The 22,152-nt window shown below is 48.6% G+C and overlaps 1 pseudogene; it reads left to right on the top strand.

The window, feature by feature from the left end:
• Window positions 1-10,019: 10,019 nt before the first annotated feature.
• Window positions 10,020-19,007, top strand: LOC136620264 (olfactory receptor 5V1-like; annotated as a pseudogene).
• The last annotated feature ends 3,145 nt before the right edge of the window (window positions 19,008-22,152 follow it).

Raw genomic sequence — 22,152 nt, 5'->3', positions numbered from 1 at the left:
AGAAACAGATAAAGGAAAGAAAGGAACGGCCTAATGTAACAGTAGCTAACTAAAAGAAAAGCTTTATGCTTAAAGAAATAGTAGACTAAGAGAGAGAGAGAGAGAGAGAGAGAGGGAGAGAGAAGCAGGAGGACAAAGCATAGTGAACAGAGAGGAGTCCCATCCTTTTTCACTGTTATAGAGCCCAAGGTATACAGATATGGTTTCTGCACTTAATACCTGCATATGTATGGATATGTATCTCATAAGGAAGGTTTACCACAAGATGTAAAGTAATACTATGTTTATGAAGTATGGAAGAAATAAAGAAATAAACTGGTTTATGGTTTCATCGTTCATCTCGACTCCTGGAATCCCTTCCCAGCAGCATTACATCTCCACTAACGTACCACGCTATACTCCAGGGAAAAGGACAAATTCCTTTTTTATTTTATTTTTCTTTTTTTTATTATTATTTTGTGTCAAAAGTTGCAGTGCTTTAAGTGCTGATCCATGGTTAAAGAGGTTTTCTAAGTTTGCAACTGCTCATGATGTGGTCATGCTGTATTTCTGCACACCACCAACAGCTCATGGGTCAGAACACCTGCTTCCAGGATGTCTATGAATGCAATGCTGTGCACACCTACTTACTAATGGTAACTCCCCAAGTTGATGACTACTCTAACCTGATAGCTCCTGAGCCAGGCCTATCCCAGGACCTGTACAGTACCATTAGGTAAATGTGGGAAAGAGAGGTGCTGACTACTGTTCTGCTTTTCTCTCATCTCTGTAGACTGTACATAGACTAAAGCAGCAAAGTGCAGAGACAAGAGAAGAGCACAGCTGTAGTATAAAATAAAGACCCGGTTGGGAGACAAAAGAACTAGCTAGCTCTTTTTTCTGCACTGTACCAAATGCTCAGGCTCACTAAAAAAAGACAGATTTCCAGAACTTTTACAACCTGAGTTTGGCTGCTAGAGGTATGTGGTTGTCATTGTATAGAAACGGAGGGGTCATTGTGGTAGGTCAGTGTTTATGGGGGATGGCACTGTGGTATTAGAGCATGTTAACACAGTGAAATTTGGTGTAGAATCTCATGCAGCATAGTGATTAACGCAGCTGCATGGGACTAGGGGCGGAGCTTATTATGTTAATAGCGAGCTAGAGGGGGGGAGGAGTTTTAGAACGGAAGCGAAGGAAGAGGACAGGAAGAGGAGCAGAAGAGAAGAAGCGAGGAAGAGAGAAGACGGAGCCGGGCAAGACAGAAGTAGAGACACAAGGGATTACAATATATAACAGAGCGAGCGGAGCGCAAGCAGAGGAAGAGAAGCAGAGGACTTACAGCGGAGGTCGGGGACGTCGGGAGAAGTTAAGAAGAAAGGAGTCAGCGTGAAGCTAAGAAGAAAAGAAAAATGGAGGACCTGCGGGCGCGAATCCAGGCGGCGGTCATGCAGGATGGCACCGGCTGGCTTGAAGAACTGCTGTCGAGCTGCAGGACGGCCGCGGGAGCAGCCGAGCCGGAGGGATCCGGAGCACAGCAGAGCGGAGCCAGTGAAGCACCGCCAGAAGCTGAGGAACAGTTGCGGGGAAGACCGCAACGAAGAAAGCAGCCGCCAGCAAGGCTCAGCCCGAGCCCCGCGAACAAGCGCCGCCGGCGAAGGAACAGCAGGGGAGAAGAAGGAGCGGCGGGAGCCGCTATTACCGGAAGCAAGATGGCGCCCGGTTTGAATCGGGTGGCGGAAAAGCGGCCCGCCACGAGGCAGCGCTCACCGCCGGCGGGCGGGAGCAGAAGGACTGACTCACAGCTATCAGCAGCAGCAGCTGCAACAGGCTCTCCACCGACAGAGCAGCGCGCGCTGGGGCGCAGGACATCGCAGAGAGGGAGAGGTGAGCCGACGAGAGAGACAGAGGAGAGAGGGAACACGCAGGGAGGGCGCGTACCCCGCCAGGACGGCAGAGCATCGCAGCCAGAACGCAGCGCGGCAGAGGGTAGGAGACAGAAGGGAGGGGGGGCAAGTAAAAGGGGGAACACTACACGAGCAGCAGCCCCCATTAGCACCCCCACCAGCAGCCCAGCCAGCAGCCCAGGCCCTGCCACTTTAACCCCAGGAAGGGCACAACGAGGGGGGAGTAGTTCGTTTTCGGGGTCACGTAGCCCGACCCTGGGCCCCCACGCGTCCAGCCACACGGGCCATAGGCACAGCGTGCCAGCCTACCATTATGGAAATAGATTGGAGGCTGCCCTGTATCGGGGGCAGCAGGAGGCGGTATACCTCACCCAAAGGCCAAGCGGACACACTTTACAACTGCAGCCATCTGCTACGGTCATGCAGCGCCGGTGTTTCGTGAACCCAAGATACCTTGACCCACGGCTGCAAGAAACGTTGGGTTATTCGTCCCAAGCATCAGATAATCACGCTAGTAGTAGCCGCCAAGGGCAGGGCGCGAGGCGCAGGCGTAGGGATAGAGACAGGGCGATAAGACAGCAAGCCAGGCGTTCCAGGCAGTTAGAGCAGGCGAGCAGAGCTTCAAGTAGCAGCAGCTGCAGGGCGCGAGGAGCCAGCAGGGCAGATAGGAGCAGCTCAGAGGAAGAGATACGGGACTCAGAAGAACAGCGGCAACCGCTCAACGTACAAGCTACGCAACGTTCAAAGGATCACAGGAGCTACAGAAGTCAAGGCCACTCGCAGGGACGGTCATGCGGACACCAGCCTGGTTTGGCCCAACAGCAGAAGGCGCAGGAGGCTATGCGAAAGGACAGTCGGCAGCCCACGCCAGACCACAGGATCCGGAGGAGGGATACAGCTAGGACATCACCCTTGGCATTGCCGGAGGTTGGTCGAGCTGGTGAGTTATCATTGCATAATGCTTGGTGTAATGTGATGGATCCCACGAAGGGCGCGGAGAAACAGGATCTGGTCACAGTGTTAAAGTCTTTGTTGAGCAAGGTTGATCCGCAAGAAGGGCTTTTAGTGTCCTGTGGTTCACCAGGGGGCAGAGGCCCGTCTGTGAGTAATGTGTCTGGAAGCTCAACGTTATGTACAGATGGTGACCCAACGGAAGGTTTGAGATATGCAGATTCGATGTTTTGCGGTGTGGCCCCCCTGGGGGTAGGGCTGGCTGATGATGTTACGGAAAGGATCAAAAAAGGTTTATATGTGGATATTTGGTCCTTATTGTCGGTGGACCACGTTATGGTAGACAAGGAACGTTTGTCTGAGCGTGGAACAGAAAAGAAGCCAAAGATTGCTAAGACGTTTGGCAATTGGCTTCAAGCGTATTTGGTCATGGCTCATGTGGTGTGTCAGCATCAGCCGAGTAAAGGACCGGAGTTGATGGTTTATTTAAATACAATACACAGTGCCTACAAGCAGCACGGTGGGTCAGCTTGGTGGCGCTATGATGAGGATTTCCGAAGGCGGGTATCGGGAATGAGCCAAATAAGTTGGGCCACGAAAGCAACTGATGTGTGGATCCAGTTGATCCTGGCACAACGGCCCGCCAGAGCGTCCTTTCCCACGGGAGCCGCGGGAGGCGGGCAACAGCACCCCGCGGCATCGCAGAGACCAAATGGCTCATGTTGGCTCTATAACGAGGGTCATTGCAGGTTTTACGCCACCTGCAAATTCCGACATGAATGCTCGGTTTGCGGTGGCCAGCACGCAGCAGTTCGCTGCTTTAAGAAACAAAGAGCGTCTGCCACAGTGGGTGGTGCCGGTGGAGCACCGAACCCCAGTGAAAAGTCGGGTCCTGCATCAGTGGTTAGACAGGTACCACATGAAGCAGGCGGCAAAAATTCTTAAACATGGTTTTTCGGAAGGTTTCGTGATCCCGTTCGTTTTTTCCCCCGCGTCGATGTTTTCCCCGAACCTAAAATCGGCATTAGATAACATTAATTTGGTTAAAGAAAAATTGACTAAGGAAGTGGAGCTGGGTCGCATGGCTGGCCCTTTCGAAGAACCGCCCTTCACTAATTTGCGGGTATCCCCCTTGGGTTTAGTACCTAAGAAGGAAACCGGAAAATTCCGTTTAATTCATCACCTTTCTTTCCCTGCCGGTGATTCAGTTAACGACGGTATATCAAAAGACCAGGCAACGGTTACTTATACGTCGTTCGATTGCGCGGTACATTTGGTTAGGGCGGCGGGCAAGAGAGCCCAGCTGGCTAAGACGGACATCGAATCCGCCTTCCGCTTGTTACCGGTGCACCCCGAGTGTTTCCACCTCCTGGGGTGCCGAGTGGAAAACCAATTTTTCATAGACATGTGTCTGCCGTGGGCCCGGCGAACTCGGGCAATTGCGTAATTTTGCTCAAAACTTTCCAGTCCCTCATGCGACGGGTGGGGGTCCCATTATCAGAAGAAAAAACGGTGGGCCCCTTAACCCGGATCACATTCCTCGGGATCGAGATCGACTCCGAGGATATGGTTTTTAGGCTACCAGTGGAAAAAATAGCAAAGTTACACCAAGTGGTCAATGAGGTGGCCAGCTGCAGGAAGGTCATCCTGCGCCAGATTCAGGGGCTGGCAGGCCTGCTCAACTTTGCGTGTAAAGTTATCCCTATGGGGCGGGTCTTCTCGAGAAGACTGACTTTAGCCATGACGGGAGTTCGGGAACCCCATCATTTCGTGCGAGTTACTCAAGGGATAAGAGCAGATTTACATATCTGGAAAGTGTTTTTGCAATCCTTCAACGGGCAAGTGATATGCCCAAAGGAGGAGGTGACGGGGAGCGACATATGCCTGTTTGCAGACGCGGCGGGATCGGGAGGATTTGGTGTTATCTTTAATAACCATTGGTGCCGGGAGCCATGGCCGCAGAATTGGCTGGACAAAAAATGGACAAAAAATGTGACACTGTTGGAATTCTTTCCTTTGGTGGTAGCGTTGGAATTGTGGATCACTGAGCTTCAGGACCGCAAGGTTTGTTTCTGGTCTGATAATGCGGCGGTGGTCCATGCCATCAATAAGCAGACCTCGGCTTCCCCACCCGTGTTGGCGTTGTTGAGACATGTGGTTTTGAAATGTCTACAAAACAATATTTACTTGCGAGCCAGGCATGTTCCGGGTTGTGACAACGGGGCGGCTGACGCACTCTCTTGTTTACAGATGGAGGCGTTCAGGGACCGGCACCCCCAGGCGGAGGCCGAGGGCGCACGATGCCCCCCTCACTTATGGAATCTGGCAGAGCAGAATTGCTGAAGCTGGTGGAGGCATCGGTCACGCGCGCGACGTGGAACAGTTACAATTCCATTTGGTTACATTGGCTATCATTGTCAGGCGGTTGCGTGGCCGACGGCGAAAAGGCGCGGTCGGCCACGCTGGACATGCTGTCAGCGTTACGGGACAAGCGTCGGTCGGTCGGAGCAGCTAAAAAACACTTAGCGGGAGTAGCTTTTTTGTTAAAACTACATTGCAAAGCGGATGTCACGAAGGCGTTTATTTTCCGCCAGATAATACGCGGTTGGAAAAAGGAGAAGACGCGCATTGATAGACGATGGCCGATTACTTTTTCCCTGTTAATAAGGCTATTAGAGCTATTAAAAAGCGTTTGCGCCAACAGCTCGGAAGCATTGCTATTCAGTGCAGCTTTTTCGGTAGCGTTTTTCGCGGCATTGCGCATCGGAGAGTTGGTCCCGGCAAGTAAAAATAAGCCTGGCGGCCTGCGACACAACGACGTGATTTGCTCGGGAGAGTCGTTATGGGTATGTATCAGGAAGTCAAAAACTGATATTTATGGTAGAGGCGAATGGATATCGATTAACAGCCTTGGCTCCAAGTGGTGCCCGGTAGCCACGGTACATGAGTATATGAGCTCGCGTAATATCGGGGACCAATTTTTTGTTCATTCGGTGGGTACCCCCCTTACCCGGTTCCAATTTTCGGCGGTCTTTCGCTCAGCCCTACGCTCGGCAGGTCTGAATGCGTCCGAGTTCGGTACGCATTCCTTTAGAATAGGGGCGGCAACCATGGCAGACGCACATGGTATGCATGAAGAGGACGTAAAACGGCTGGGTAGATGGAAGTCGCAGGCCTATAAATCATACATTAGACCGGACTTAGTATTATAAGAATTCGTAGGTGTGAGTACGCTGTTTTTTTGGTGAATTCGTTTTGGTTGTCCAGTATGGGTTCTGTTTTCTTTGTTTCTATTTTTCAGCTGCGGAACCATGGAAAGTATGGATTGTCGGGCATTCATTCGTGTATTGGGCGGAAAAGAGGGCAGCAACTCGGCCATTAGGAAGAAGCTTAGGACTGTCGGACACGGTGGTAAACTGGCATGGAATTCGAGGCCTACAGTGGCCCAGGTTGCTGCAAATCGTTACGGAAATCAGCAGGTGGACCCCCCGGCGAGTTATTTTGGTCGTGCACGCCGGGGGGAACGACCTAGGAAAAGTGAAGTTGGGCGATTTACTCGTCATAATAAAACAGGACATGCTCCGTTTTAGGGAGTGTTTTCGAGAATCCGTGATGGTGTGGTCGGATATTATCGCCAGGAGACGTTGGAGGGGGGCAAAAAGCCCCGAAGCGATTGAGAATGTCCGAAAGGTGGTCAACCAAAGGATTTCGAAGTTCGTGCATTCCCTGGGAGGGATTGCGATACGCCACTGGGAGTTGGAGGACAGAGAGAGAGGTGCACTGAGGTATGACGGGGTACACCTGAATGAAGTCGGTTTGGACACTTTCTTGTCAGGACTGCAGGATGGAGTCGAGGCTGCGCTAGCTCGGGTCCGTGGGGTGGGGTGGAATGCGCCGTAGGGAATACGGCACATGCCGCGTGGCCTGAACTTTCCATGCTGACTAGGAGGAAGGTTTACAAGCCCAAGGAAAGCGGGCTTACAAACGTCCAGTGGAACGGTTAAAGTTAAATTCAGTTAAGTTAAACGGGTTGTAGCATGGGAAGGGTTAGCGAGTTCGAAATAATAGGTAGTTGAGGTTAAATCTTTTAATAAAGCTGTGGCCTACCCCACATTTGACACAAAAAGAAGTCGTTGGGTAAGTTTGTTTTTGTTAGATGTTAAAGGAGCGTCAGTCAGGCTGATGCCCCCAGTCTCTCATGCAGCATAGTGATTAACGCAGCTGCATGGGACTGGGGGCGGAGCTTATTATGTTAATAGCGAGCTAGAGGGGGGGAGGAGTTTTAGAACGGAAGCGAAGGAAGAAGACAGGAAGAGGAGCAGAAGAGAAGAAGCGAGGAAGAGAGAAGACGGAGCCGGGCAAGACACCCACCCACCCGCCCGAGGGATTGGGTGAGGAGAGACTATATAGGACTTTATATGTTGGAAGTTGTCACAGCTGGTTTGGCCTGAACTTTCCATGCTGGCTAGAAGGAAGGTTTACAAGCCCAAGGAAAGCGGGCTTACAAACGTCCAGTGGAACGGTTAAAGTTAAATTCAGTTAAGTTAAACGGGTCGTAGCATGGGAAGGGTTAGCGAGTTAGAAATAATAGGTAGTTGAGGTTAAATCTTTTAATAAAGCTGTGACCTACCCCACATTTGACACAAAAAGAAGTCGTTGGGTAAGTTTGTTTTTGTTAGATGTTAAGGGAGCGTCAGTCAGGCTGATGCCCCCAGTCCTTAAAAATAAAGTAAAAAGAAGTCTGCGCCAAGGGTCTTGTGTTTAATGCAGCAACCATGTATAGGCTGCTATCCTGGCCTATAGATAATATCAGTGACTGAAAATCATAAAAGAGAACGGTGCGCAAAAAAACTCTATTGGTAAAACTGTGCACAACAGAACAAATGGAAGCTGTGTTGTTGAGTGCTAGTAATCACAAAGCATCCCAATTTTATGCGTTAAACAAAGCAATATATATATATAAATCAACAAGCGATGCAAGCACTGACCATGAATACAAAAAAGCATGTTAGTCAAAAGGGGGATGCACTCCAGAAAAGTCCTGTGCAGTGGTGTTGTCCCAATTTGCAACTACTGAAGAGAGGAGAAGTCTCCAGCTCTGGCTGGAAGAGGCAGTGTGAGAGGAAACTGAGGGCTAAAGTGTGACATCACACCTGGCTACGGTAGCTACCGTTGCCCAAAAAGTTCCTGTGCGTTACAAAGCCTGAAACTTGCTTCTTTATCAGGAAAGACACTGTATTGTGAATCTTCACTTGTTAAAATTAAAAGCCAACTCCTATACTATAAACAACCATGAAAATGAGTGTCCTGAGACCCTATTACGTTATTATGGACGTGCAGAGCTCTGGGGCTTCTGTGCCTTCGCCTATTGGGAGAACTGATCTATATATATATAAAATTGAATGTATGCGTGTCTGTCTGTGTGTGTGTTTGTCCTTTATTCGCTACTACACCATTCATCCGATCGCCATGAAACTTTGGGAAGTTGTTGAGTACACTCCTGGGAAGATTATAGGCATAGTACAACTATGCTACGATAAATGGCGCGCGTGTGAGCGTCGTCGACAGTTACGCCCCCCCCCCCCCCACGTAGATCGTTCGATTTCCATCACTGCCACTAATTCTCTCACTTCGCGATGTCATAGAAACTTGAAATTTGGCACAAGCATTGATTATGTCATAAATAGGAAAAGTTAATGGGTCCCAACTCGATTATTCAATTGTAAGCGCCAAAGAATTAGCGTCCAAATTTTACGTACGGAATCTAATTTTCTCGCTTCCCAATGTCATAGAAACTTGAAATTTGGCATGAGCTTTGATTATGTCATAAATAGGAAAAGCTAATGGGTCCCAACTCGATTATTCAATTCTATGCGCCAAAGAATTAGCGTCGAAATTTTACGTACGGAATGTAATTTTCTCACATAGAAACTTGAAATTTGGCACGGGCATTGAATATGTCATAAATAGAAAACGCTAATGGGTCCCAACTCGATTATTCAATTCTATGCGCCAAAGAATTAGCGTCCAAATTTTACGTACGGAATGTAATTTTCTCACATAGAAACTTGAAATTTGGCACAGGCATTGAATATGTCATAAATAGGAAAAGTTAATGGGTCCCAACTCGATTATTCAATTCTATGCGCAAAACAATTAGCGTCCAAATTTTACGTACGGAATCTAATTCTCTCACTTCCTGATATATATAAATGAATGTATGTCTGTCTGTTTGTCCTTTATGCATTACTACACCATTCATCCAATTGCCATGAGACTTTGGGAAGTTGCTGAGTACACTCCTGGGAAGATTATAGGCATAGTACAACTATCCTACGATAGGTGGCGCGCGTGCGAGCGTCGTCGACAGTTATGCCCCCCAGACAAAGATCGTTTGATTTCCATCTCAAGCACGAAAGCAAAAGGCATTACGAGCAACGGGATGAGTGTTCAACTACAAAATGATGCATCCGCCCAACGTATCGCAAGACAATTGCTGGATATTGAGAATGCTGAGGTAAAATGAAAGCTGTGCTGTGATTGGTTGCTATTTCTTATACTGCTGAGGTAACATGAAAGCTGTGCTGTGATTGGTGGCTACTTCTTATACTACTGAGGTTGCATGAAAGCTGTGCTGCGATTCGTTGTTATATATTATACCACTGAGGTAACATGAAAACTGCGCTGTGATTGGTTGCTATATATAATACCGCAGAGGTAACATGAAAGCTGCGCTGTGATTAGTTGCTATTTTTTATATTGCTGAGGCAGAATAAAAGTTGCGCTGTGATTGGTTGTTATTTCTCTTACTGCTGAGGTAACATGAAAACTGCGCTGTGATTGGTTGTTATATTTTATACTGCTAAGGTAACATGAAAGCTGCGCTGTGATTGGTTGTTATATATTATACCACTGAGGTAACATGAAAGCTGCGCTGTGATTGGTTGTTATCAAGATATATAAAAACGAATGAATGTATGTCTGTCTGTCTACGCAGCAACGCGCGACGGGTCAGCTAGTAAGTTATAAAATGAAGGACGCTGCTATCTGTTAGTAACAGCAATTTTATATCCAAGCCAGGATATTCACCCATTGTGTTCATATTCCACCAAATCCTCCTGATGTTGCATTGTTGTCAGTTTTGTTCATTTGGAAAACTTTGGGAAGAATCATACTGGAATGATGAAGAACCAAACAACGATCACCAGTGTTCTTCTCATGAGTAGAGATGAGCGAACGTGTTCTTCCGAGCTTGATATTCGTGCGAATATTAGGGTGTTTGTGATGTTCGTTATTCGTAACGAACACCATGCGGTGTTCGGGTTACTTTCACTTCCTTCCCTGAGACGTTTGCGCGCTTTTCTGGCCAATTGAAAGACAGGGAAGGCATTACAACTTCCCCCTGTGACGTTCAAGCCCTATACCACCCCCCTGCAGTGAGTGGCTGGGGAGATCAGGTGTCCGCCGAATATAAAAGTCGGCCCCTCCCGCGGCTCGCCTCAGATGCCGTGTGAGTTAGATGAGGGACAGTGCTGTTTGTACCGGAGCTGCTGTAGGGAAAGAATTGGTAGTTAGTGTAGGCTTCAAGACCCCCAAAGGTCCTTATTAGGGCCACTGATAGCTGTGTGTTGGCTGCTGTTAGCAGTGGCAATTTTTTTTTCCTCAAAATCGCCTCTGCAGAGCGTTGCACCCGGCATTAGGGACAGAAGTGCTGCATAGGCAGGGAGAGTGTTAGGAGTGAGTGTAGCCTTCAAGAACCTCAACGGTCCTTTCTAGGGCCATATTTAACCGTGTGCAGTACTGTGCTGGCTGCTGTTAGCTGTGCTGCATTTTTTTTTACTTCTCAAAATCGCCTCTGCAGAGCATTGCACCCTCCATTGATACTGCAGGGAAAGAATTGTGTAGGCAGGGCCACAACACAGTTATTATTCATTGAATATACGCAGTGCTGCCTTTTGGTGGAAAAAAACGGAAAATATTTCTATTTGTCCTGCCTCTGTCCGTCCTAAGGGCGGTGGACACGTGTCGGCTGCGTGTGCAACCTTTAAAAATCAGACGCACCCAGCTACGTTTTACTCCTGGCTTCGCCATTTGCTTTCCTTAATTGGGAAAAAAATACCTGCTCTGCCACAGTTAATAACTCTGCTACCCTCACGTTCTGTGACACATTAGCAGGGACACAGCACAGTTATTAAACTTCTCATGTTCATTGAATATACGCAGTGCTGCCTTTTGGTGCAAAAAAACGGAAAATATTTCTATTTGTCCTGCCTCTGTCCGTCCTAAGGGCGGTGGACACGTGTCGGCTGCGTGTGCAACCTTTAAAAATCAGACGCACCCAGCTACGGTTTACTGCTGGCTTCGCCATTTGCTTTCCTTAATTGGGAAAAAAAATACCTGCTCTGCCACAATTAATAACTCTGCTACCCTCACGTTCTGTGACACATTAGCAGGGACACAGCACAGTTATTAAACTTCTCATGTTCATTGAATATACGCAGTGCTGCCTTTTGGTGCAAAAAAACGGAAAATATTTCTATTTGTCCTGCCTCTGTCCGTCCTAAGGGCGGTGGACATGTGTCGGCTGCGTGTGCAACCTTTAAAAATCAGACGCACCCAGCTACGGTTTACTCCTGGCTTCGCCATTTGCTTTCCTTAATTGGGAAAAAAATACCTGCTCTGCCACAGTTAATAACTCTGCTACCCTCACGTTCTGTGACACATTAGCAGGGACACAGCACAGTTATTAAACTTCTCATGTTCATTGAATATACGCAGTGCTGCCTTTTGGTGCAAAAAAACGGAAAATAATTCTATTTGTCCTGCCTCTGTCCGTCCTAAGGGCGGTGGACACGTGTGAGCTGCGTGTACAACGTTAAAAAATCAGACGCACCCAGCTACGGTTTACTGCTGGCTTCGCCATTTGCTTTCCTTAATTGGGAAAAAAAATACCTGCTCTGCCAGAGTTAATAACTCTGCTACCCTCACGTTCTGTGACACATTAGCAGGGACACAGCACAGTTATTAAACTTCTCATGTTCATTGAATATACGCAGTGCTGCCTTTTGGTGGAAAAAAACGGAAAATAATTCTATTTGTCCTGCCTCTGTCCGTCCAAAGGGCGGTGGACACGTGTCGGCTGCGTGTGCAACCTTTAAAAATCAGACGCACCCAGCTACGGTTTACTGCTGGCTTCGCCATTTGCTTTCCTTAAATGGGAAAAAAATACCTGCTCTGCCACAGTTAATAACTCTGCTACCCTCACGTTCTGTGACACATTAGCAGGGACACAGCACAGTTATTAAACTTCTCATGTTCATAGAATATACGCAGTGCTGCCTTTTGGTGCAAAAAAACGGAAAATATTTCTATTTGTCCTGCCTCTGTCCGTCCTAAGGGCGGTGGACACGTGTCGGCTGCGTGTGCAACCTTTAAAAATCAGACGCACCCAGCTACGGTTTACTGCTGGCTTCGCCATTTGCTTTCCTTAATTGGGAAAAAAAATACCTGCTCTGCCACAGTTAATAACTCTGCTACCCTCACGTTCTGTGACACATTAGCAGGAAAACAGCACAGTTATTAAACTTAGATTATACATTCACTAGAGGCAGTGGGGCCTTTCGTTTTCAAAAAAGGGAAAAAATTATATTTGGCCTGCAGTCTTGCGCTAATTTATTAGCTGCCTGTGAAATCAAATCACTGGTAATACAGCATGCTGAGGGGTAGGGGTAGGCCTAGAGGACGTAGACGCGGCCGAGGACGCGGAGGGCCAAGTCAGGGTGTGGGCACAGGCCGAGCTCCTGATCCAGGTGTGTCGCAGCCGACTGCTGCGCGATTAGGAGAGAGGCACGTTTCTGGCGTCCCCACATTCATCGCCCAATTAATGGGTCCACGCGGGAGACGGTTATTAGAAAATGAGCAATGTGAGCAGGTCCTGTCCTGGATGGCAGAAAGTGCTTCGAGCAACCTATCGTCAACCCGCAGTTCTGCGCCGTCCACTGCTGCAAATCCGAATCCTCTGTCTGCTGCTCCTCCTTCCTCCCAGCCTCCTCACTCCACTACAATGACACCTGCTCAGGAGCGGGAACACTCCCAGGAACTGTTCTCGGGCCCCTGCTTAGATTGGGCAGCAGCGGTTCCTCTCCCACCAGAGGAGTTTATCGTCACTGATGCCCAACCATTCGAAAGTTCCCGGGGTCCGGGGGAAGAGGCTGGGGACTTCCGCCAACTGTCTCAACAACTTTCTGTGGGTGAGGAGGACGATGACGATCAGACACAGTTGTCTTGCAGTGAGGTAGTAGTAAGGGCAGTAAGTCCGAGGGAGCAGCGCACAGAGGATTCGGAGGAAGAGCAGCAGGACGATGAGGTGACTGACCCCACCTGGTGTGCAACACTTACTCAGGAGGACAGGTCTTCAGAGGGGGAGTCAAGGGCATCAGCAGGGCAGGTTGCAAGAGGCAGTGCGGTGGCCAGGGGTAGAGGCAGGGCCAGACCGAATAATCCACCAACTGTTTCCCAAAGCGCCCCCTCGCGCCATGCCACCCTGCAGAGGCCGAGGTGCTCTAAGGTCTGGCAGTTTTTCGCAGAGACGCCTGACGACCGACGAACAGTGGTGTGCAACCTTTGTCGCGCAAAGCTCAGCCGGGGAGCCAACACCAACAGCCTAACCACCACCACCATGCGCAGACATATGATGGCCAAGCACCCCACAAGGTGGAACGAAGGCCGTTCAGCGCCTCCGGTTTGCACCCCTGCCTCTCCCCCTGTGCCCCAACCTGCCACTGAGATCCAACCCCCCTCTCAGGACACAGGCACTACCGTCTCCTGGCCTGCACCCACACCCTCAACTCCGCTGTCCTCGGCCCCATCCAGCAGTGTAGTTCAGCGCATCGTCCAGCCGTCGCTTGCGCAACTGTTGGAGCGCAAGCGCAAGTACGCCGCCACGCACTCGCACGCTCAAACGTTAACCGTCCGCATAGCAAAATTCATCAGCCTTGAGATGCTGCCGTATAGGGTTGTGGAAACGGAGTCCTTCAAAAGTATCATGGAGGCGGCGGCCCCGCGCTACTCAGTTCCCAGTCGCCACTACTTTTCCCGATGTGCCGTCCCAGCCCTGCACGACCACGTCTCCCGCAACATTGTACGCGCCCTCACCAACGCGGTTACTGCCACGGTCCACTTAACTACGGACACGTGGACAAGCACAGGCGGGCAGGGCCACTACATCTCCCTGACGGTACATTGGGTGAATTTAGTGGAGGTTGGGACAGAGTCAGAGCCCGGGACCGCTCACGTCCTACCCACCCCCAGAATTGCGGGCCCCAGCTCGGTGGTGGTATCTGCGGAGGTGTATGCTTCCTCCACTAAAGCACCCTCCTCCTCCTCCTCTGTCTCGCAATCAAGATGTGTTAGCAGCAGCATGTCGCCAGCAGTCGGTGTCGCGCGGTGTGGCAGCACAGCGGTGGGCAAGCGTCAGCAGGCCGTGCTGAAACTACTCAGCTTAGGCGATAAGAGGCACACGGCCCACGAACTGCTGCAGGGTCTGACACAGCTGACCGACCGCTGGCTTGCGCCGCTGAGCCTCCAACCGGGCATGGTCGTGTGTGACAACGGCCGTAACCTGGTGGCGGCTGTGCAGCTCGGCAGCCTCACGCACGTGCCATGCCTGGCCCACGTCTTTAATTTGGTGGTTCAGCGCTTTCTGAAAAGCTACCCACGCTTGTCAGACCTGCTCGTAAAGGCGCGCCGTCTCTGCGCCCATTTCCGCAAGTCCCACACGGACGCTGCTACCCTGCGCACCCTGCAACATCACTTTAAGCTGCCAGTGCACCGACTGCTGTGCGACGTGCCCACACGGTGGAACTCTACGCTCCACATGTTGGCCAGGCTCTATGAACAGCGTAGAGCTATAGTCGAATACCAACTCCAACATGGGCGGCGCAGTGGAAGTCAGCCTCCTCAATTCCTTTCAGAAGAGTGGGCCTGGTTGGCAGACATCTGCCATGTCCTTGGTAATTTTGAGGAGTCTACCCAGGTGGTGAGCGGCGATGCTACAATCATTAGCGTCAGCATTCCTCTGCTATGCATCTTGAGAAATTCCCTGCAAACCATAAAGGCAGCTGCTTTGCGCTCGGAAACGGGGGCGGGGGAAGACAGTATGCCGCTGGATAGTCAGGGCACCCTCCTGTCTATTTCTCAGCGCGTACAGGAGGAGGAGGAGTAGCATGAGGAGGATGAGGAGGAGGGGGAAGAGACAGCTTGGCCCGCTGCTGACGGTACACCGGCTAATTGCCTGTCACCCTTTCAGCGTGTATGGCCTGAGGAGGAGGAGGAGGAGGAGGAGGAGGATCCTGAAAGTGATCTTCCTAGTGAAGACAGCCATGTGTTGCGTACAGGTACCCTGGCACACATGGCTGACTTCATGTTAGGATGCCTTTCTCGTGACCCTCGCGTTGCACGCATTCTGGCCACGACGGATTACTGGGTGTACACACTGCTCGATCCACGGTATAAGGAGAACCTGCCCACTCTGATTCCCGAAGAGGAAAGGGGTTCGAGAGTGTTGCTATACCACAGGACCCTTGCGGACAAGCTGATGGTAAAATTCCCAGCCGACAGCGCTAGTGGCAGAAGGCGCAGTACCGAGGGCAAGGTAGCAGGGGATGTGCGTAGATCGAGCAGCATGTACATCCCAGGCAGTGCAACAGTCTTTAAGGGCCTGGCCAGCTTTATGGCTCCCCACCAAGACTGTGTCACCGCTCCCCAGTCAAGGCTGAGTCAGCGGGAGCACTGTAAAAGGATGGTGAGGGAGTACGTAGCGGATCGCACGACCATCCTCGGTGACGCCTCTGCCCCCTACAACTACTGGGTGTCGAAGCTGGACACGTGGCCTGAACTAGCGCTGTATGCCCTGGAGGTGCTTGCTTGTCCTGCGGCTAGCGTCTTGTCGGAGAGGGTGTTTAGTGCGGCTGGGGGAATCATCACAGATAAGCGTAGCCGCTTGTCAACCGACAGTGCCGACAGGCTAACACTCATCAAGATGAACAAAGGCTGGATTTCCCCAGACTTCTGTTCTCCACCAGCGGACAGCAGCGATACCTAAGCAATACGTAGGCTGCACCCGCGGATGGAAGCTACGTTCTCTCTCACCATCCAAAACGGGGACATTTCTGCTTCATCAATCTGTGTCTAATATTCCTCCTCCTCCTCCTGCTCCTCCTCCTGAAACCTCACGTAATCACGCTGAACGGGCAATTTTTCTTAGGGCCACAAGGCTCACTCAAATAATTTTTCTGAACAATTTTTATAAGTTTCAATGCGCTTAAAAGCGTTGGAACTTTAACTTGAACCAATTTTTCGTTACACTGGGCTGCCTCCAGGCCTAGTTACCACTCAAGCCACATTAACCAAAGCGATTCACCTGCCATCTTGGTTGGGCATGGCCAATTTTTACTGAGGTACATTAGTACTGTTGGTACACCAAATTTTTGGGGCCCTCACCTACAGTGTAATCATAGCAATTTGTATGTTCTTCGCCTGCACTCATGGTACAGAAAGGTGTGTGGGGTTGGCCTACACTTTAGCTACATAAATGTAACTTGGGCCTTGGCTATACTAAGGCTACTGAAATGGAACTAAGACTGCGCTCCCGCTATACTGCTGCTTCGGAATTGTTACTGGGGCCTGTCTTGAGTGCTACTATTGCTGACATGGAACGAAGACTGCGCTCCCGCTATACTGCTGCTTCGGAATCGTTACTGGGGCCTGTCTTGAGTGCTACTATTGCTGACATGGAACGAAGACTGCGCTTCTCCTATAATGCTGCTAGTGATATGTTAGTGGGGCCTGTCCTAATGCTACGGCTGAAATGTTACGAATTCTGGGCTCTGCCTATACCGCTGCTAATGGTATGTCTCTGGGGTGTGGAAACAGGCTTCCCAAAGACATAATGGCGGCGAGGCCATTTCCCACCAACGCGGTTACTGTAAAGGTGCATATAACCACGGACACGTGGAGAGGACACGTAGTGCCTCAAAAACATCCCCCTCCTCCTCCAACAGGGAAAACATTCTTGGCAAATGTCTTTGCATTGGTTCGTCTGGTGGCAGTCCAAGAATTTCACCTTTACCGACACAACAAGAGAGCCCCCACACCATCCCCCCGCCACGGCCCACTTAATCCTGGCCGCATTCCGAAAACCAACAAAATACAACCGTGCTACTAGGTCCGCAGTCACCACCACATTACCACCAACGCGGTTACTGTAAAGGTGCATATAACCACGGACACGTGGAGAGGACACGTAGTGCCTCAAAAACATCCCCTTCCTCCTCCAACAGGGAAAACATTCTTGGCAAATGTCTTTGCATTGGTTCGTCTGGTGGCAGTCCAAGAATTTCACCTTTACCGACACAACAAGAGAGCCCCCACACCATCCCCCCGCCACGGCCCACTTAATCCTGGCCGCATTCCGAAAACCCACAAAATACAACCGTGCTACTAGGTCCGCAGTCACCACCACATTACCACCAACGCGGTTACTGTTAAGGTACATATTACCAGTCTGACTGGGGCATGCAGACACCTTGACAGAATGAATAGTGTGTGGCACATAGGTTCCCCATTGCTATGCCCACGTCTGCAGCTCCTGATGGCGGTGGCACAGGATTATATTTCTCATTGCTTCTGTACAGCATTGTGGGCTATAGCCCCGCTACTTTTAAAGAGGGTCGCTGCCTAGCCATGCCAACCCTCTGCAGTGTGTGCCTGCGGTTCCTCCTCATGGCAGACGCACTTCTAAATAGACATGAGTGTGGCATGAGGGCAGCTGAAGGCTGCGCAGGGACACTTTGGTGTGCGCTGTGGGGGGGAGAGGGGGGCGGTTGGTCAGCATGTAACCCAGGAGAAGTGGCAGCGGAGTGTCATCCAGGCAGTGATTGTGCTTTGTTGTAGCTAGTATGGTGCTTAGCAAAGGTATGCCATGCTAATGAGGGCTTTTCAGAAGTAAAAGTTGTTGGGAGGGGGGGGGGCCCACTCTTGCCGGTATTGTGGCTTAATAGTGGGACCTGGGAACTTGAGATGCAGCCCAATATGTAGCCCCTCGCCTGCCCTATCCGTTTCTGTGTCATTCCCATCACTTTCTTGAATTGCCCAGATTTTCACACATGAAAACCTTAGCGAGCATCGGCGAAATACAAAAATGCTCTGGTCGCCCATTGACTTCAATGGGGTTCGTTGTTCGAAACGAACCCTCGAACATCGCGGGAAGTTCGTTCCGAATAACGAACACCCGAACATTTTGGTGTTCGCTCATCTCTACTCATGAGTCTATCGTATGATCAAAAGATCATCTATGTCCTCTTCACTGTCTTCCTCCTGATCTACCTGATGACCTTCTTGACCAACTCTCTCATCATTCTTCTAATTGTAACTTTTGCTCATCTTCATACACCCATGTACTTCTTTCTTGGAAACTTGGCATTCTTGGACATGTCCTACTCATCGGTCACTACCCCAAGGTTGCTGTATGACCTCAGCACCCAAGACTGGTCCATCTCCCTCCCTGACTGCATAGCACAAATTTTCTTTGTCATCTATTTTGGGAGTTCTGAGGTTTTCTTGTTGTCCTCCATGTCTTATGACCGGTACGTAGCCATCTGCCGTTCTCTCCATTACAATCGGATCATGTCTTGGGGAACATGCACTCAAATGGTATCTTTGGTTTGGTTTTCTGCTTTTCTGGCTCCCATCATTTGTACCTTATGTTTAAGAAGGTTGATGTTCTGTGGTCCCAGCTTCATCTGTAATTTCTTTTGTGACCTGCCCCACTTGTACCAGATCTCTTGTACTGATACTTTCATTAATGTTCTAGTCTTAATAATTGTAGGGTGTGTTCTCGGCACTGTAGCTTTTGTTATCACGTTTTACCCGTATGTCAGAATTTTTAGAACAGTATTCAAAATCCGCACTAGTGACGGAAAATGAAAAGCTTTCTCCACCTGTACATCTCATCTGACTGTGGTTTTCATATTTTATGCGTCAGTAATATTTATCTACTATGTTCCCAACACAAGTAATCTTCTTACATTGAACAAAGTGGTCACTGTGATCTATGCACTAATTACCCCCTTAATTAACCCCTTAATCTACAGCCTGAGAGCAAAGACCTGAAGGCCGCACTGCAGAAAGCTTTACGTATACACGTGATGACACTAAACAGCAGTAGAAGGGGACAGACATGACTCCAGCTGAGATTTAACGATGAAAAGCAGGAGGCCTAAAAGATCTTACAATGAATAGTCAGACGGTCGGCTCTGTTACTCATCTGTGGTTGCCCCTTTTCACAGGCTGTCATAAATACCATACTGACATGCATCTAGTACATATTGCAAAGTTGCCTTTTGGAAGTCTCACTTAATTGTTATACTGTACCAAGTTTATCTACTGTAATCTTCCAGAGAAGTGTTTATTGTCTGGATGGCGTAACATTTTTGAAGAGTCTGTAACATTTAAGCATAAAGTCTAGGTGGATTTTCCAGAAACTGGAAAGAACTTTCATGCTCAAATTAATTTACCCAGTACGGCCCATGAGCCCTGAGGAGAGGGTACCAGCATATTGAGTTATGGTTCACTACTGTAGTGACCTGCAGATGGACCTTTAGGCCCAATAAAACTTCAAGCCACATGGTAGCGAGTCTCTTCCAGTAAAGGTATGTTCATTTAGCTACAGGAACCAGGTGCAACCTTTCTTAGGAGGGACTGCCATGCGGTTGATATTTCCCACCTCAATTTTAAACTACTCTGCTCACAGTTTTTAAATTGTTCTAGATTGCCTGAACATAATTTTCTAGTTGTCACAAATTGAAGAACATTGCCAATATTTCAGTGCATTATCGACTGTCATCTCATATCGATGATTAAAACAACATTCCCATCCCAAATTTATTACATATACACTATTAAGGATTGTGTCCCGGCATGTATGTGATATGTCTAGTCATCAGGGGTGGATTGCCCATTCAACATACTGGGGAAATTCTCGATGGACCGCTTACATCTTTGGGCCAGTGGAGAGGTGAAATTTCTCTTTGGAAGATGCATTAAAATAAAAAATAAAAAAGCTTATATCCATCTGTGTCGCTCTTTCTGCTCCCGGCCTCGGCAGTCTGTGACTGCACTATTCACTCGCTGACTTACAGGTAGAATTATTATGCGATAGCTGTGGCCAGTTCCCGACTACAGGGATCATGCAAGCTTGTCACATGATTACTACCCAGAAGTCAATTGGTGAACAGTGCAGGTGCAGACTTTAGAGGCTGCGAGCGTCACAAGCGTTGGGCTGGAAGGAGACCTTCTCATTCCTTCCAAAGGAACCCAAATAGCTACTTCCACTTTAACAGCATTTGGACCTGGGCTCTGTCCTGTATAAGTGACACAGCAGAAGGAGATCTTCACAGGCGCTTCAATCACTGAAGAAAGGAAGCCCTGCCCCCTTAATGATGTGGCCATTGACATGTCTAGCATGTGACTGCCCAGAAGAGCAGCCCACAGGTTAGCGAGAAGAATGGAGCCAAGTCCCTCCTATCAGGTGCAGTGGCTGGAATGTCAGTGACAAGAATGATGAAAAAGGCAGGCATCATCTTGTTTAGAGTGATAAGGCACTGTGAAACAGCTTTATTAAAGTGGTGAAGCTGGCCAAGAGAAGAGCGATGAAAGTAGCCATATGCCCATGCTACTGAACTTGACAGGGCTGGAGAAAGCAAGACTCTGTAGGGCATGAAAAGAAAAGGAGACCCCCTCCCCACCATTTCCTGGACCCAAAGACAGAGCAGGCATTGTAAAGTACTGCACAGTGGCCGTTGCGCAGATTAAATAAAAATGAACATAAAGTGAGTCGCAGAGAGCAACAGAAGGTGGGCGCTCCCAGGCATTTCAGATTGTGAGCAAGCAGAGAAGAGTCAATAGATCTCACACCCCAGTCTTGCCAAGAACCAACCAATTGTGGCTTACAGAATTCACATGTCTAGTGAGGAACATAACATAATACATGACGAGGGTCTTGTAGAGTAATCTGTAGTAAAACAAACCTCTCTCCAATAAACCCTTCTAAATGAACAAAGATGTAACACAAGGTTTGGATTAAATAGGCCACAGCAGCCATTTTATTAACAAATAACCACAAGTAACATTTAAATAGCAATAGGCAAGGGAGGGGAATGGACCTTGGAGCTAAAAAAGTCTGGTATTCCAGAACCAATATTTACTCCAACCAACACCCACTTTTGGCTTGGAGGCACCAAGATGGCTGGCTTAACCCCGTAGTGACCAAACCTGTTTGCGCCTTAGTGATGGAGCCAAACTTTAGAAATCTGACATGTGTCACTTTAACATAGAATAACTCTGTAAAGTTTTTGCATAACCAAGTAATTCTGACACAGTTTTTTTGCCACATATTGCACTTCATTTAGGTGGTAAAGCTAGACCAATATAATTTGTGTATATTTATTAAAAAAAACGCCAAAAGTGGGAAAATTTTCAACTGTAATATGTCAAATATGTGCAAACATACTGTACAAATTTTTGATGAGATATATATTTCCATCTCTTTACTTTATTCTGGAAGCACATTGGAAAAACATTAGTTATTTTAACCATTTAGGAGACGTACAAATTTAACATTAATTATTAACATTTTAAGGAACACTTTGTTTTCCTGCACCAAGCCAAGATTACAAAGGCTCATAGGTGTCAGAATAATAGACACCCCCACAAATGACCCCATTTAAAAAAATACAATCTTAATGTATTCACTGAGGGGGGTCATGAGCATTTTGACCCCAAAGTTTTTTCAAGATTTAAAGCAATTCAGAGGAGAAAAGATACAATTTCATACTTTGCAAATATGTCATTTTAAAGACAGGTTTTTTTTCTGTAGTGCACAGGAAAATGAAGATTTGCGTATCAAAATGGATATCCCTGTTTGTCCTGTGTATTACACAGGACTGTTCGCGTTTGTCTTTCCAAGTCAGGAGTGTTCTCCCCAGAACCGCCCATCAGATAACTGGGACTGATGACACCGGTATCATCGAAAAGGAGTGTTTGCCTAACGCAAGAGTGTTGGAAGGAGAAGGAAAGGAAAAGGTGCCAGTAATGTTTTAGTTGAGACTGTTGCATTAATATACTTGGAAAATCAAAGTTCGAAATATCCAGTAAAAACTGTGTGCCTCCACCGTCACTTTGATCGTGTGTTCTTTATTTGATTTCATCGACTCATTACTGGAAAGGGGGGACTAGTGGTATGTGAACAGTTCAGCTA

This window comes from Eleutherodactylus coqui, chromosome 3, assembly GCF_035609145.1.
Source record: "Eleutherodactylus coqui strain aEleCoq1 chromosome 3, aEleCoq1.hap1, whole genome shotgun sequence".
Lineage (NCBI taxonomy): Eukaryota > Metazoa > Chordata > Amphibia > Anura > Eleutherodactylidae > Eleutherodactylus > Eleutherodactylus coqui.
This window is presented reverse-complemented; position numbering and strand designations above follow the sequence as displayed.